General features: G+C 48.5%; 1 long non-coding RNA gene across 1 annotated transcript in view; it reads right to left on the bottom strand.

Moving 5' to 3' along the window:
- Nucleotides 1-1423: 1423 nt before the first annotated feature.
- LOC102444722 (uncharacterized) overlaps nt 1424-12615 on the bottom strand; it is a 121266-nt gene continuing 110074 nt past the window's right edge. Inside the window, exon 8 of the long non-coding RNA XR_012903021.1 lies at nt 1424-1809. This is a non-coding gene — a long non-coding RNA (uncharacterized LOC102444722). The remainder of the gene's footprint in view (nt 1810-12615) is intronic.

Here is a 12615-nt window from a genome sequence, read left to right as displayed (position 1 = left end):
CGCGCTTTTGCGCAAGAAAGCCCCGATCGCCATTTTTGCCATTGGGGCTTTTTTGCGCAAAACGGTTCTCAGTTGTCTACACTGGCCCTCTTGTGCAAAAGCATTTGCGCAAGAGGGCTTTTTCCCTGAATGGGAGAGTCATTGTATTTGCGCAAGAACACTGACGATCATACATTAAATCGTCAGTGTTCTTGCGCAAATTCAAGTGGCCAGTGTAGACAGCTGGCAAGTGTAGACAGCTTTTGCGGAAAAACTTGCCAGTCTAGACGCAGCCGTGGAGTATCAGAGTCGATGGGACAGCAGTTGGCGGTTGATTTATTGTGACTAATAGACATGATAAATTGATCTCTGCTGGATCAATCACTGTCCTTAAAAAAAAACCCAGCAGTTTTGATAGTGCAGTAGATACCCTCTAAGGGCGCATCTACACAGCACCCTTACCTCAAAATAAGCTACGCCATTTGCATTACACAAGTTGCATAGCTCAAGATAATTTCGAAATAAAGCACTATTCCAACAAATCCCTTAGCCCTTGTGTAACAAGGATTACAGGGAAGCCAGAATAGTGTGCTTGTTATTTGAAAATATATTTTGAAATAATGGGTGCATTTAAAGAACCCCGAAATAGCCCCACTATCTAGACGTAGCCTCAGAGATCAGAATATGACAGCAAGAGCCCAGTTCTACACGGCTTTGCATCAATGCAGTCACACCTGTGCAGAGTGCAGGCAAAATGTTACCACATCTGAATCCTTCACTCACACCAGTGGTAGCATTTGACACTCGCTTCTCTCAGGTGTTAAATGAACACACAAGGTGCAAGAGAGTACAGAATCAACCTCTAAGCAGCAGCATCTTCCATGGATTTCATAAATGGATCAGGATCCCACTGGGTGCTTAGCTCTTCTGAAAATCTGACCCCTTTGTGGGCGTTAAGCACTTAAAAGTCTGGCCTTAAATGTTTACATTTCTAACTCCATGGAAGCAGTCAGTAACTTCTTGCTTTCTATGTATAAACAACTCTACTACAAACACCATTTTCTAGGGAAAATCATCAAGCTTTTGTGGTGTTAAAAGACATAACTTACTAAAACATTAATGCTTTTGACCATACAGCTGCAACAGTTGTGACTGGTACCCCAAAATTCTTTTGTACTGCATTATAATTGCCTGCAAAACACCTTTGTTTATCTAGAAATCAAGCAGACTCTATAAACATTTTCTGCACACTTTTGCTCAGATCAATAACACCAAATTCACTTCAGTTGTGTTTTCACTTACTTTTTGACAATAGTGTAGTAAATGAGAATAGCAGCAAAAATGTTTATGGAAACAATTTTTAAGACAATTTTAAAGAGTGTTCCCAGAATGCAAATTTTTAATCTCAGAGACACAAATATTTATATGGGAAACTTTGATTTGAAGTTACATTCATCCAAACAAGGAACAAAAGCAGTATATCTGATCCGTGTGTCCAAACTCCACACCTCATCCACTTGTCTGTTCGTGTGTCACACCCCCGCATACTCATCTTCTCTGCACTTCATTTGTTCACTTCTCCTGCCAGCACTTCTTCATCTCCTGCATTGCTCTCTGGGTCTCAAACTGCTTTCAGTGTAGGATTCAGTTCAACTCAGGAAGTCCTGCATAGAACTTGCAGCAGTCCTTCTATACAGATCACAACACAGAACGCGGGCCCCAGAGGAGAAAATTATTATCTGCATGAAAATTCCTCTTGAAAACCTTCCTGCATGATGACACCTATCAACTTGATCTGGTATGGCAAGGCTGTAGATATATTCAGATTATCTGCAAGTAACAAAAGAAACAACAACATTGTGTTTCCAAGATGTGGCAATTACCACTTTTTACTTATATTCTTCTTTCTCTAGCTCAAGGGTGGCGATCTTTTTTTGGGTTGGGGGCCACTGACCCACAGAAAAAAAAATCAGTCAGTCAGGGGCCACTCAGAAGTGAGAAGCAAAAAGGAACCAAAACCCTGACTGATGTGACTTCCGACCGAGAAGGAGAAAGACACTCCTCACATGCCCCTTGTACACCAGAGCCTGGGGGGGTGGCGGCCCTAGGCTAGTAGATTTTGCATGCTTCAGCTCTATGGGAGGTCTGGGGGAGCTGAAGCACCAGCGCGGGCTCCCCAGTGCTGGGGGGAACCTGAGACTTGGGGGCCAGATCCAAGCAAGCAGGGAACCGCATCCGGCCCCCGGATGTTAGGTTCCCCACCCCTGCTCTAGCTCCTAGAGAGCTCAAGTACAGGCTAGAAGACTGCCCATTCTTTCCTGTTTGTACAGTGCATAGTGCAGCTCCCAGAACAGTGATAAACAACTAGCCAGCACAACTCAAATCTTAGAGCCTCTATGTGGATTTGAACCTGGGATCTCTGAAGCAGAATATAAGAGCCTCTACCTTTTGAGCTAAAAGCAAGCTGCCTCCCAGCCCTGCTGTAGACTAGAGGTCTCTTGATCTTAGCTATTGCTGTGGTCTAGGTACCACTTGCATTGCTCAGTAACCACACTAGGGCTATGTCTACACTCGCGGCTTCTTGCGCAAGTATTGCTGTTCTTGTGCAAGAATCCGCAGAGCGTCTACACTGTCCGCTCGCTCTTGCAGAAGGAAATTTACAGGACGGCGTGGTAAGAGAGGGCTTCATGCGCAAGAGCTACGCTCTTTTTTAACAGGTGTAAGCCCTCTTGCGCAGGAGCTCTTGCGCAAGAGGGCAGTGTGGACGCTTGGCAGGGATTTCTTGCGCAAGAAAGCCCTATGGCTAAAATGGCCGTTGGAGCTTTCTTGTGCAAGAGAGCGTCCACATTGCCATGGGAGCTCTTGCGCAAAAGCACAGCGCTCACATGGCTGTGTGGACGTTTTCTTGCGCAAGACTTCTTGAACAAGAACCCTTGTGCAAGATGTTCTTGCGCAAGAAGCCGCGAGTGTAGACATAGCTTAGGTGTGTGGGGTACATATACTCACAACTTGGATGCTTGTGAGTGATCAACTGGCCAAACATTAGTTACAGACAACACCTAACAAAAAAATAAAATAAAAAAGCTAATAATCAAGCATATTGTAACCTGCTCATGGACAAACAAACAGGCTAAATGCATGGAATAAGTTATATACTATGACATATTTGCTGAGTTTAGTTTCCAATCCCTCAAAATCAGGATTTTATAATAGAAAAAAGTCTTCAGACATTTAACTACAGATGCTACCAATTACTTGTACACGGGAATAGGAAGTGGGATATAAGTGAAAGGAAAGGTGTTAGGAATACATCAGCCTGGGTGAAGCAAGTTTCTATCTTAATTATGCTATGGAAATGTCAAATCTGGATCCACGCTAATGGATGGGAAATTTACTTTTATAAATGAATCTTCCCCAAACGTAAGAACTGAGAAGTGAAGAACAACATGATTTTTCCTGCACAATCTGATTTTAAAGCAGTCTTATAAAGATGTCATAAAATTGTACTAGTCCAGCCTCAAATTTGTTCAATTTAGTCTCCAGAGCTTCACTGAGAACCCCCAACGTGTCCCACGTGGTTCTCAATGCAGGACTCAGGCAACTTCTATGATTCATACAGCTCATGACTGGGTCTTAATATTTGTGCTGCACTGGTGGTGGTGAGGAGTCCCATCATCCCTGGAAGAAGCTCTGATCTGCATTGGATGTTCCTCAGTTCACCCAGGGAAGCAATGTCCACTGTACTCCTTTAAGTGTTGTAGCATTCTCCCTCCAACGTGGGCAGCCAGCCAGGTTTGTCCCTTCCCCCCCACTTTCAGCCACTTTCTTACTCTTGGGGAGGGGGAAAACTCAGCAACAGCCCCTGAAGTCCCTTAAACTCAGAGGCTATGTCTACACTCGCGGCTTCTTGCGCAAGAATGGCCGTTCTTGCGCAAGAATCCGCAGAGCATCCACACTGCCCACCCCCTCTTGTGCAAGAAGATTTACAGTACGGCGTGGTAAGAGAGGGCTTCTTGCGCAAGAGCTATGTTCTTTTTTAACAAGTGTAAGCCCTCTTGCGCAGGGGCTCTTCCCCAAGAGGGGAGTGCGGACGCTAGGCAGGGGTTTCTTGCGCAAGAAAGCCCTATGGCTAAAATGGCCATCGGAGCTTTCTTGCGCAAGAGAGCGTCCACACTGCTATGGATGCTCTTGCGCAAAAGCACAGCTCGCACATGGCAGTGTGGACGTTTTCTTGTGCAAGGCTTCTTGCACAAGAACCCTTGCGCAAGATGTTCTTGTGCAAGAAGCCACCGGAGTAGACATAGCTAGAGACTGTGATTCTGGGAGGCCTTTAGAAAGGGAGAAATTCCTTACTTGTTCCCTATTCCATGCAGCTCAAACAGACCCGCCACAATTTAGCCCATAGTATGGCTCACTGCTAAAAGAGGGAAAATATCATAGGAAAACTGACCAGCTGGAAGAGAAGGTGGGAGGAGGGGAGGAGAAGCAGCAAGCAACAGCCAAGTGCCAAATAGCCTCCTTAAAGCTACAGCTGCTTGTCTATATTAAATTTAAAGGACCAAAGATGAGAAATGCAGGCTGGGAAAGTTTCCTATTAAAAGGGAATTTTAGAAGTTTAAAAAGTGACCAGAGTGGTGCTTGTAAAGAAAAGTGACAACTCCAGGATGAAACCTGACACTTGCAATAACTATGTCTTTTTCTTCTTTGCAGTGTTGTTGTATCCTTGTTGGTCTCAGTATAACAGAGACAAGGTGGGTGAGCGTTCCCTGTAAGCTATGTGCTTGTGCGACTGCTCAGGAGAAGTATAAGTGCTGCCCAGCTGATTTGCAGAGCGCCCACAGCTAATTTTGTGTTTCTATTGGTGGTGCACATTCACACGAGCCTCGGTGCACATAAAAATTGATTCCACACAAAGATGGAAAAAAAATCCACACATAAGTGGAAGAGATTAGAGGGAACATTGGTGAGGTCATATCTTTCATTGGACCAACTTCAGTTGGAAGAGACACAAATTTTCAAGCTTCCAAAGCTCTTCTTGAGATCTGAAGAGTCTACAAGCTTAAGAGACAGGACAAAGAGTGGGAGGGGGAAAGAGGTACCAAGAGGGGAATTATTTTACCTGTGGTCATACTGCAGGCCAGTGAGCCCTGGTCTACACTAGGGAGTTTTTTCAAAATCACTCCCCTTATTTTGAAATAACAAGCAGAACATCCACACTACCAAGCCCATTATTTTAAAATAATAACTCCTGCTTTCCATGAGGAATAACACTAATTTCGAAATAGTTATTTTGAAATAGTGTTAGCGTGGACACTCTGGTGCTGCTGTTTCGAAATAACTACTCCGCAGAGTAATTCAAACTAATTACTCCCCAGTGCTTCCTGGGGCTCTAAGTCAAGGTAGCACATCCAATTTAACAAAGCCTGCCTCTGACTAATTCAAGGCTTCCCTGTAGTGTGGACTCGCAATTTCAAAAATATTATTTCGGGAGTTATTATTATTTCAAAATAATTTCCTAGGGTAGACATGCCCTGACCGAGTAAGGAATAGAACTCGCTCCTCCTAAATTCTGACAGTGTGCCTGATCCTTTAGAGCAATGGTTCCTAACCGCTGAGCTGCAGACTGGTGCTGGGCCGTGAACTGCTGGCTGCTAAGCCACGGTGGCTCTGGAGGCCAGGGCTGGGGTGCACCACCCAGCGCCTCCCCTTCCACTGTGGCTGTTGGGAGAGATGTGTCCTGCCCCACCTCTCAGTCAACCAGCATCAGGCAGGGGCGGGGTCTACTCCCGGACACACGAGTGGTTTGCTGCACAGCAGGAGGGTCATGTGGAGCCTGGCACTGAGGGTACTAAGGCACCCGGGATGGGGAGCTGGCACTGGGGGGCTCTAGAGGCAGGGCTAGTAGTGCAGGGACTATGAGAGCAGAGCTGGCACCAGGGAGGTATGGGGACAGAGCTAATATTGGAGAGGGGGGGCTGGCACAGGAGGGTTCTGGTTAGAGCTGCCAGATGGTATTGACAAAAATACCAGACACACTTGATCTCAGATGGGGGGTGGGGAGGAACCGGCCGTGGGGAGAGAGGGGCTAGTCAGGAGAGGGTCGGGGGAGCAGAGCTGGCCGGAGGAGATCAGGGGGAACTGGCCAGTGGGGAGCAGGGCTGGTTGGGAGGGGGGAGCAGGGCCGGCCAGGGGAGATTAGGGAGGAAACCAACTGGCGGGGAGCAGGGCTGGCCGGAACGGGGTCGGGGGGAGCAGGGCTGGCTGGGGTGGAGCGCGGTGTGCGGGTGGGGGGGGGGGGCAGGGAACCGGCCAGCAGGAAGTGGGGCTGGCCCAGGCGCATGCAGATCCTGGGGTGCTGCCTGTCCCACACACGGTCCCGGCGGGGTGCATAGGCGAGTCCGGCCCCAGGGATTCCATCCTGCCCCACCTCTCCCCTCCCACTGCGTAGCTGCATTCTGCCTGGCTGGTAGACATGCTCATGCGGTACGCAACTACGTACTGATACTCATGATAATAATAAAATGTATATGTCCGGTATTTTCTCAATTTGTCTCCTGGACAGAAAGCTCAAATACCGGACTGTCCGGTTCAAAACCGGACACCTGGCAACCCTAGTTTTGGTGGTGGTGGTGGTGGGAGCTCTAAGGAATAGGAGGCTGGCACTGGAGGGGTGGGTGTAGGAGACTCTGGGGTCAGTTGCTGGCACTGAGAGGAAGTAAAGAGGAGGGCAGTTCTAGGGGTTAGGGCTGGCACTGGGGGACTCAAGGGGTCAGGGTTGCCCCAGCACTGCCGCAAACAGCTGGTGCAGGCAGCGCCATGTGGTGACTGCCAGAGCTGAAGCTGGCTGCAGCGGCTCTGGGGCCCAGGGCTTTTGGCAGATTGGTTACATTTTATTTGCATGTTCATTATTTGAATAATGAATATGCAACATGCAAATAAAATGCTACCAGTCAGCGGTGAATGGGTTTGCCGGTCCACGGTATGAAAAAGGTTGGGAGCCACTAATTTAAGAGCAGTGGCTGTCAACCAAAGGTCTGGAGCCCATTGGCGGGGCCACAAGCAGGTTTCAGGGATGCTGCCAAGCTGGGCTGGCATTAGACTTGCTGGGGCTCAGGGCAAAAAGCCAAAGCCTCACCATGTGGGGCCAAAGCCCTGCCACCGATGATTGACACTGAAGCCTGAACAACTTAGCTTGGCAAGGCCCCTTTGTGGTGTGGGACCCCCAGCTACTGTCTTGCTTGTTCCCCCCTAATGCTGGCTTGGCTTTTATATGCAGAAAAACTGTTGCTGTGGAATAGGTGGGCCTTGGAGTTTAGACAGCCTGTTGGAGGGGCCTCCGAAAGAAAAAGGCTGAGAACACCTGCTCTAGACACATTTCCTCTCCAGGGGGTGAAGGTAGCATGATGCATCAGTTGCCTCAAGTAGACCCATGACTAATATGCCAAAATAGCTGGAAAAGCAAACTTCTTTAATTTTGTATAAAGGGTCTAGACAGAGTTGCTCCCTAGCACCTTTGTTATAAATCAGGGTCACCTGTCCATGCAGAAATTTCCTACCTAGAAATGATTCCTATGGCAAATTTCCTGAACATTTTTTGTTAAATTCATAGGACACATACAAGCGTAGCAGCCCCTAACTCATCTCAGTTTTTCATCTGACTTGCTTAATAACATGATCCAATGGCCAGAAATTGAAGTTAGGCAAATTCAGACTGGAAATAAAGCAGATATTGAACAGTGAGGGTAATTAATCATTGGAACAGTTAACCAAGAGTTATGGTTGATTGTCCATCATCGGCAATTTTTAAATCAAGTTTGGATGTTTTTCTATAACATCTGCTCTAGGAATTATTTTGAGGAAGTTCTATGACCTGTGTTATATATGAGATCAAACTAGTTCAGTGGCTTTCAACCTGTGGTCCATGGATTCCTAGGAGTCTTCAAAGTCTACGTTTTCCAAAGGGGGCTGCAAAATGTTTAGGGTTCTGCAAATGAAAAAAGGTTGAAAGCCACTGGACTAGATTATCACAATGGTCCCTTCTGGCTTAGACCCTGTCAATCTAACTATAAGTTTTTACTTCTCCATTTTGTGTTGATAATGTTAATTGTTTTCTTTAATACTTTCCTTGTACTTTTATACTTTATATGGTATTTTGTCAATCTATAAAAAGCTACTCACAAGTGGTCAAGAAGAATTCTTCAAAACTGATTTACGTTGCTGTGACACATAAAGGCTCCCCATCCAGATCAGAGTCATTACGCTGGGTGTTGTACAAATGCACACACAGTTCCTGCCCCATAGAAATGTCAGTATAAAGGTCTGATTTTACAGGTGCTTCTGTACAAATGAACCCCTGGCTTTGTATGCGCTGCACAGGTAGGAGGATCTGCACGAGCAAAAGCCAGCTGCAGGGCAGGTGACATGAAAGACTGGGGGAAAGGGAAACCATCACATAGAGTGATTTTTATAGACACAAATGACTCTTATTAAAATAAACGATAATAAATAGATAAAGCAAGCTTAGAGTGTTGGAGCCAAGATGGGACTTGAGCAGGGATCTAAAGGCCAAGAGGAAAATGACTCTATTGATAAGTCCAGCGAGGATGCTCAATGCATAACAGGTACAGATTTGTGTGCAAAACTGACGTATGAAACAGGTATTGCTGGCAGAACTAAGGAGGTGTGCAGTGGGGGGGGGGGAGCAACATAATATGAGACAAGAGCAGACCGATAGGAACAGAAAGAGCTTGAAGCTGAGAGAGAGAAAAGCGTGAGCCACTGACGGGTGTCAAAGAGGATTCGTTTTTAGGAGGTTTTGCCAAGCCTTAAATGAAAACAGAATGCTTTCCATTATTTCTTACAATAGCTGTAAAGCCTGATGTGTTTTAGAAACCCAAACAACACTGCGCTGGAAAACAAAACTGACTGGAAAAGGAAAACCAACCAGGCTGTGCTTATTCTCCAAGGAGAGAAAAAAAACAACCCAACACGGACTGGTCAGCATGTTTAACGCTGGGCTTCCAGGAGAAAGCTGCTGTGTGCTCGGCAGCAGACAGGCAGAAATCTTGCTGCACTGGGGAATGTCACACTTGGGAAGCTGCTTTATTTACAGCATTTCTTTTTTCCTTCTGTGCTGAGCCAGAGCCAGCCAGAGAGCTGCTGCGGTCTGGGGAGTGTCTATAAATAGAAGGTGAAGTGTACTAATACCAATAGGGTGCGTCATAATGTCCCGCCCTGAGACTCTCTCTCTGCAGCAGCCCTGGCCACAGCAGGCGCAGCGGAACTGGGAGCTGCAGCAGCACCTAAGCGGAGGCTCCTGCTCTGAATGACACAGGCTGCTGCTGTGTCCTCTTTTCCAGGGGCCCTTTTCCAGGAGCGGGGAGAATGCAGGAGGAGGGGAAGGAGGTTGCCCACTGTCTGCTGCAGTCAATCACAGGAAAGAATGAACAGCCCATTGTATTTGCCTGAATTACCCTGCCTGCCCTTCACAAAAAGCCATGCTAAGTGGCATAGCGCTGCCGGAGAAATTCATCGGACTCTGCCCGGGGCCCCCTGTCACTCGCCGGGTCTGGGATGCGCTGGAAGTGGGGAGGATGATTGGAAGTCCTGAGCGGTGTGTTCCCTCCGCGTTGTGTGTCAGAGGAGCTGGCAGCCCTGCAGTGGCAGCCTGGGGCAGCAGGATTAATTGGTCAATAGCTGGTGGCTGGCCACACGCTATCCCCAGGGACTCTCAAACACCATTGCTCTGTAACCCCCTTCTGACAACAACAATTACTACTCGACCCCCAGGAAGGGGGACCGAAGCCTGAGCCCCCCCAAGCAGCAGAGAGGGGAAGGGAGCAAAGCCAAAACCCAAGGGGCATTGACCACAGCTGTGGGGCCTTTAAGTTGGGCCCCCCGCCTCAGGCTGACACTCTGAGGCTGAAACCCATGGCGGTAGGGCTTGAGTTTTGGATTCAGGCTTGGGCTGTGGCTCCAGGCCGCAGTAAGTCTAATGCCAGCCGGGGTGACCCCCTTGAAATGGGTTTGCGACCCCCTCTTTGGGGTAAGAACCCATGTACTAGTCAAAATTTCCCGGGGTTGCTAACATCAAGTGCAGCTGGGCGAGAGGGTGCCCGAGCAACGAGCATAGACAGTGCTCCTCTGGCATTTTTAAAACACCGTGGCTGCGTCTAGACTGGCAAGTTTTTCCGCAAAAGCGACCGCTTTTGTGCAAAAACTTGCCAGCTGTCTACACTGGCCGCTTGATTTTGCGCAAAAGCACTGACGATCTACTGTCCGAAATCAGTGCTTCTTGTGCAAATGTTTTGACGTTCCTGTTAGGGCAAAAGCCCTTTTCTGGAAATGTTTTTGCACAAAACGGCCAGTGTATACAGCTAAAAACTGTTTTGCGCAAAAAAGCCCCGATGGCGAAAATGACGATCAGGGCTTTCTTGTGCAAAACCGCATCTAGATTGGCACGGACGCTTTTCCGCAAAAAGCGTCCGTGCCAATCTAGACGCTCTTTTCCGCAAATGCTTTTAATAGAAAAACTTTTCCGTTAAAAGCATTTGCGGAAAATCATGCCAGTCTAGACATAGCCCATGTTTTCTTGTCCTACACTGAACTGGTCTGAATGGCAGATGTTAAAAACCCTGTGCAGGCAGGAACCTTGTCTACATTAGGGCATCTTCTGTTAGCCCCCCTGAAAGCGCTACACTAGGGTTAGCTCCGGTAGACCATTTATGTAAAATATCCTAGTACAGGCAACATAAAACCATCTGAAACTACGGGATGCATCTCCAAAGCATCTGACAAAATGTTTTTTTACCCACAAAAGCGTATGCCCAAGTAAATCTGTTAGTCTTTAAGGGTATGTCTACACTACAAAGTTAATTCGAACTAACAGACGTTAGTTCGAATTAACTTTGATAGGCGCTACACTAGCGCTCCACTAGTTCGAACTTAATTCGAACTAGCGGAGCGCTTAGTTCGAACTAGGTAAACCTCATTTTACGAGGACTAAGCCTAGTTCGAATTAGCTAGTTCGAATTAAGGGCTGTGTAGCCCCTTAATTCGAACTAGTGGGAGGCTAGCCCTCCCCAGCTTTCCCTGGTGGCCACTCTGGGCACCACCAGGGAAACTTGTCTGCCCTCCTCCCGGCCCCGGAGCCTTTAAAGGGGCACGGGCTGGCTACGGTGCCCATGCCAGGTGCAAGCCTGCTAGCACCCAGCCAGCAGACCCTGCACCTGGCACGGCTCGAGCCAGCCACCCGCTCCCTCCCAGCCCTCCGCCTCTTCCCGGGACCAGGCTGGCGGCTCCCGGGAGCCTGCCCGGGTCTGCAAGAGGCGGGCGCCCGCCTGATCTAGTGCGGAGATCATGGACCTCATCCACAACGTCCGCACTAGGCACAGGACAGTGGCCGGCTTGGGCAGGATAGCTGCCAGCCTGGCCACCCAGGAGCAGGTGTGCATGAAAATCAAGCTGGTCCACTGAGACCCCCGACCCTGAGCCCTGAGCTTACAATGGCTGTACTGGGTCAGACCAAAGTCCATCTAGCCCAGTAGCCTGTCTGTCAACAGCGGCCAACACTAGGGACCCTGGAGGGGATGGACCAAAGACAATAACCAAGCCATTTGTCTCGTGCCATCCCTCTCCAGCCTTCCACAAACCTTGGGCAGGGACCCCACTCCTACCCCCTGGCTAATAGCACTCCATGGACCCAACCTCCATGACATTATCTAACTTCTCTTTAACCTCTGTTTTATTTCTAGCCTTCACAGCCTCCTGCAGCAAGGAGTTCCACAGGTTGACTATTTGCTTTGTGAAGAAGAACTTTCTGTTATTAGTTTGAAGCCTGCTACCCATTCCTTTCCTTTGGTGTCCTCTAGTCCTTCTATTATGGGAACTAATGAAGAACTTTTCTTTATGCACCTTCTCCACACCACTCATGCTTTTATAGACCTCTATCATATCCCCCCTCAGTCTCCTCTTTTCTAAGCTGAGAAGTCCCAGTCTCTTTATCCTCTCTTCATATGGGACCTGTTCCAAATCCCTGATATTGTAGTTGCCCTCCCCTCTCCCACCCTCTCTCTTCCCATCTCCCACCTCCTTTTCCCAGTCTCCCTGAGTTTTGTTCAATAAAGAGAGATTCTATTTTTGACCACACGTTTTCTTTATTTTGTACATCAGGAAGGGGGGCTAGGGAGGGGTAAGTGGAAGGAGGTGAGGGAGGAATGGGGTACGAGCCCCCGATGGGGAGGACTGGGGTGGCTCTGCGGGCTTCTCGGGGTGGAAGCTCTCCTGAAGCCCCTTGATTGACCCCCACCTCCGGATGGCAGCCTGCGGCAAGTGCAGCCGGGCTGATGGCCGAGTGCTGTGATGTGCCGAGTGTGGGCACTCAGGGCACTCCAAGCCAGGACTGCTTTGCAAGCGGGGCACCCCTGAGAACTGTCTGTCCGGGGTGGGGGTCGGGTCCCTTTAAGCACAGCCCTCGGCTAGCCTGAGGCAGCAGCTCCACACTCTAAGTCCTAATCTGATGCCCTGCCGGCACTGCTTCCGGCCATCCTTAACCTCAGTTCAGGGTCCACTCAGTGTGGACATGCCAGTTCGAATTAGCAAAACGCTAATTCGAACTAATTTTTTAGTCTAGATGCA

The sequence above is a fragment of the Pelodiscus sinensis genome, chromosome 3 (assembly GCF_049634645.1).
Source record: "Pelodiscus sinensis isolate JC-2024 chromosome 3, ASM4963464v1, whole genome shotgun sequence".
Taxonomy (NCBI): Eukaryota; Metazoa; Chordata; order Testudines; family Trionychidae; genus Pelodiscus; species Pelodiscus sinensis.
The sequence above is the reverse complement of the archived record's forward strand: the minus strand, read 5'-3'. Positions and strand labels throughout refer to the sequence as shown.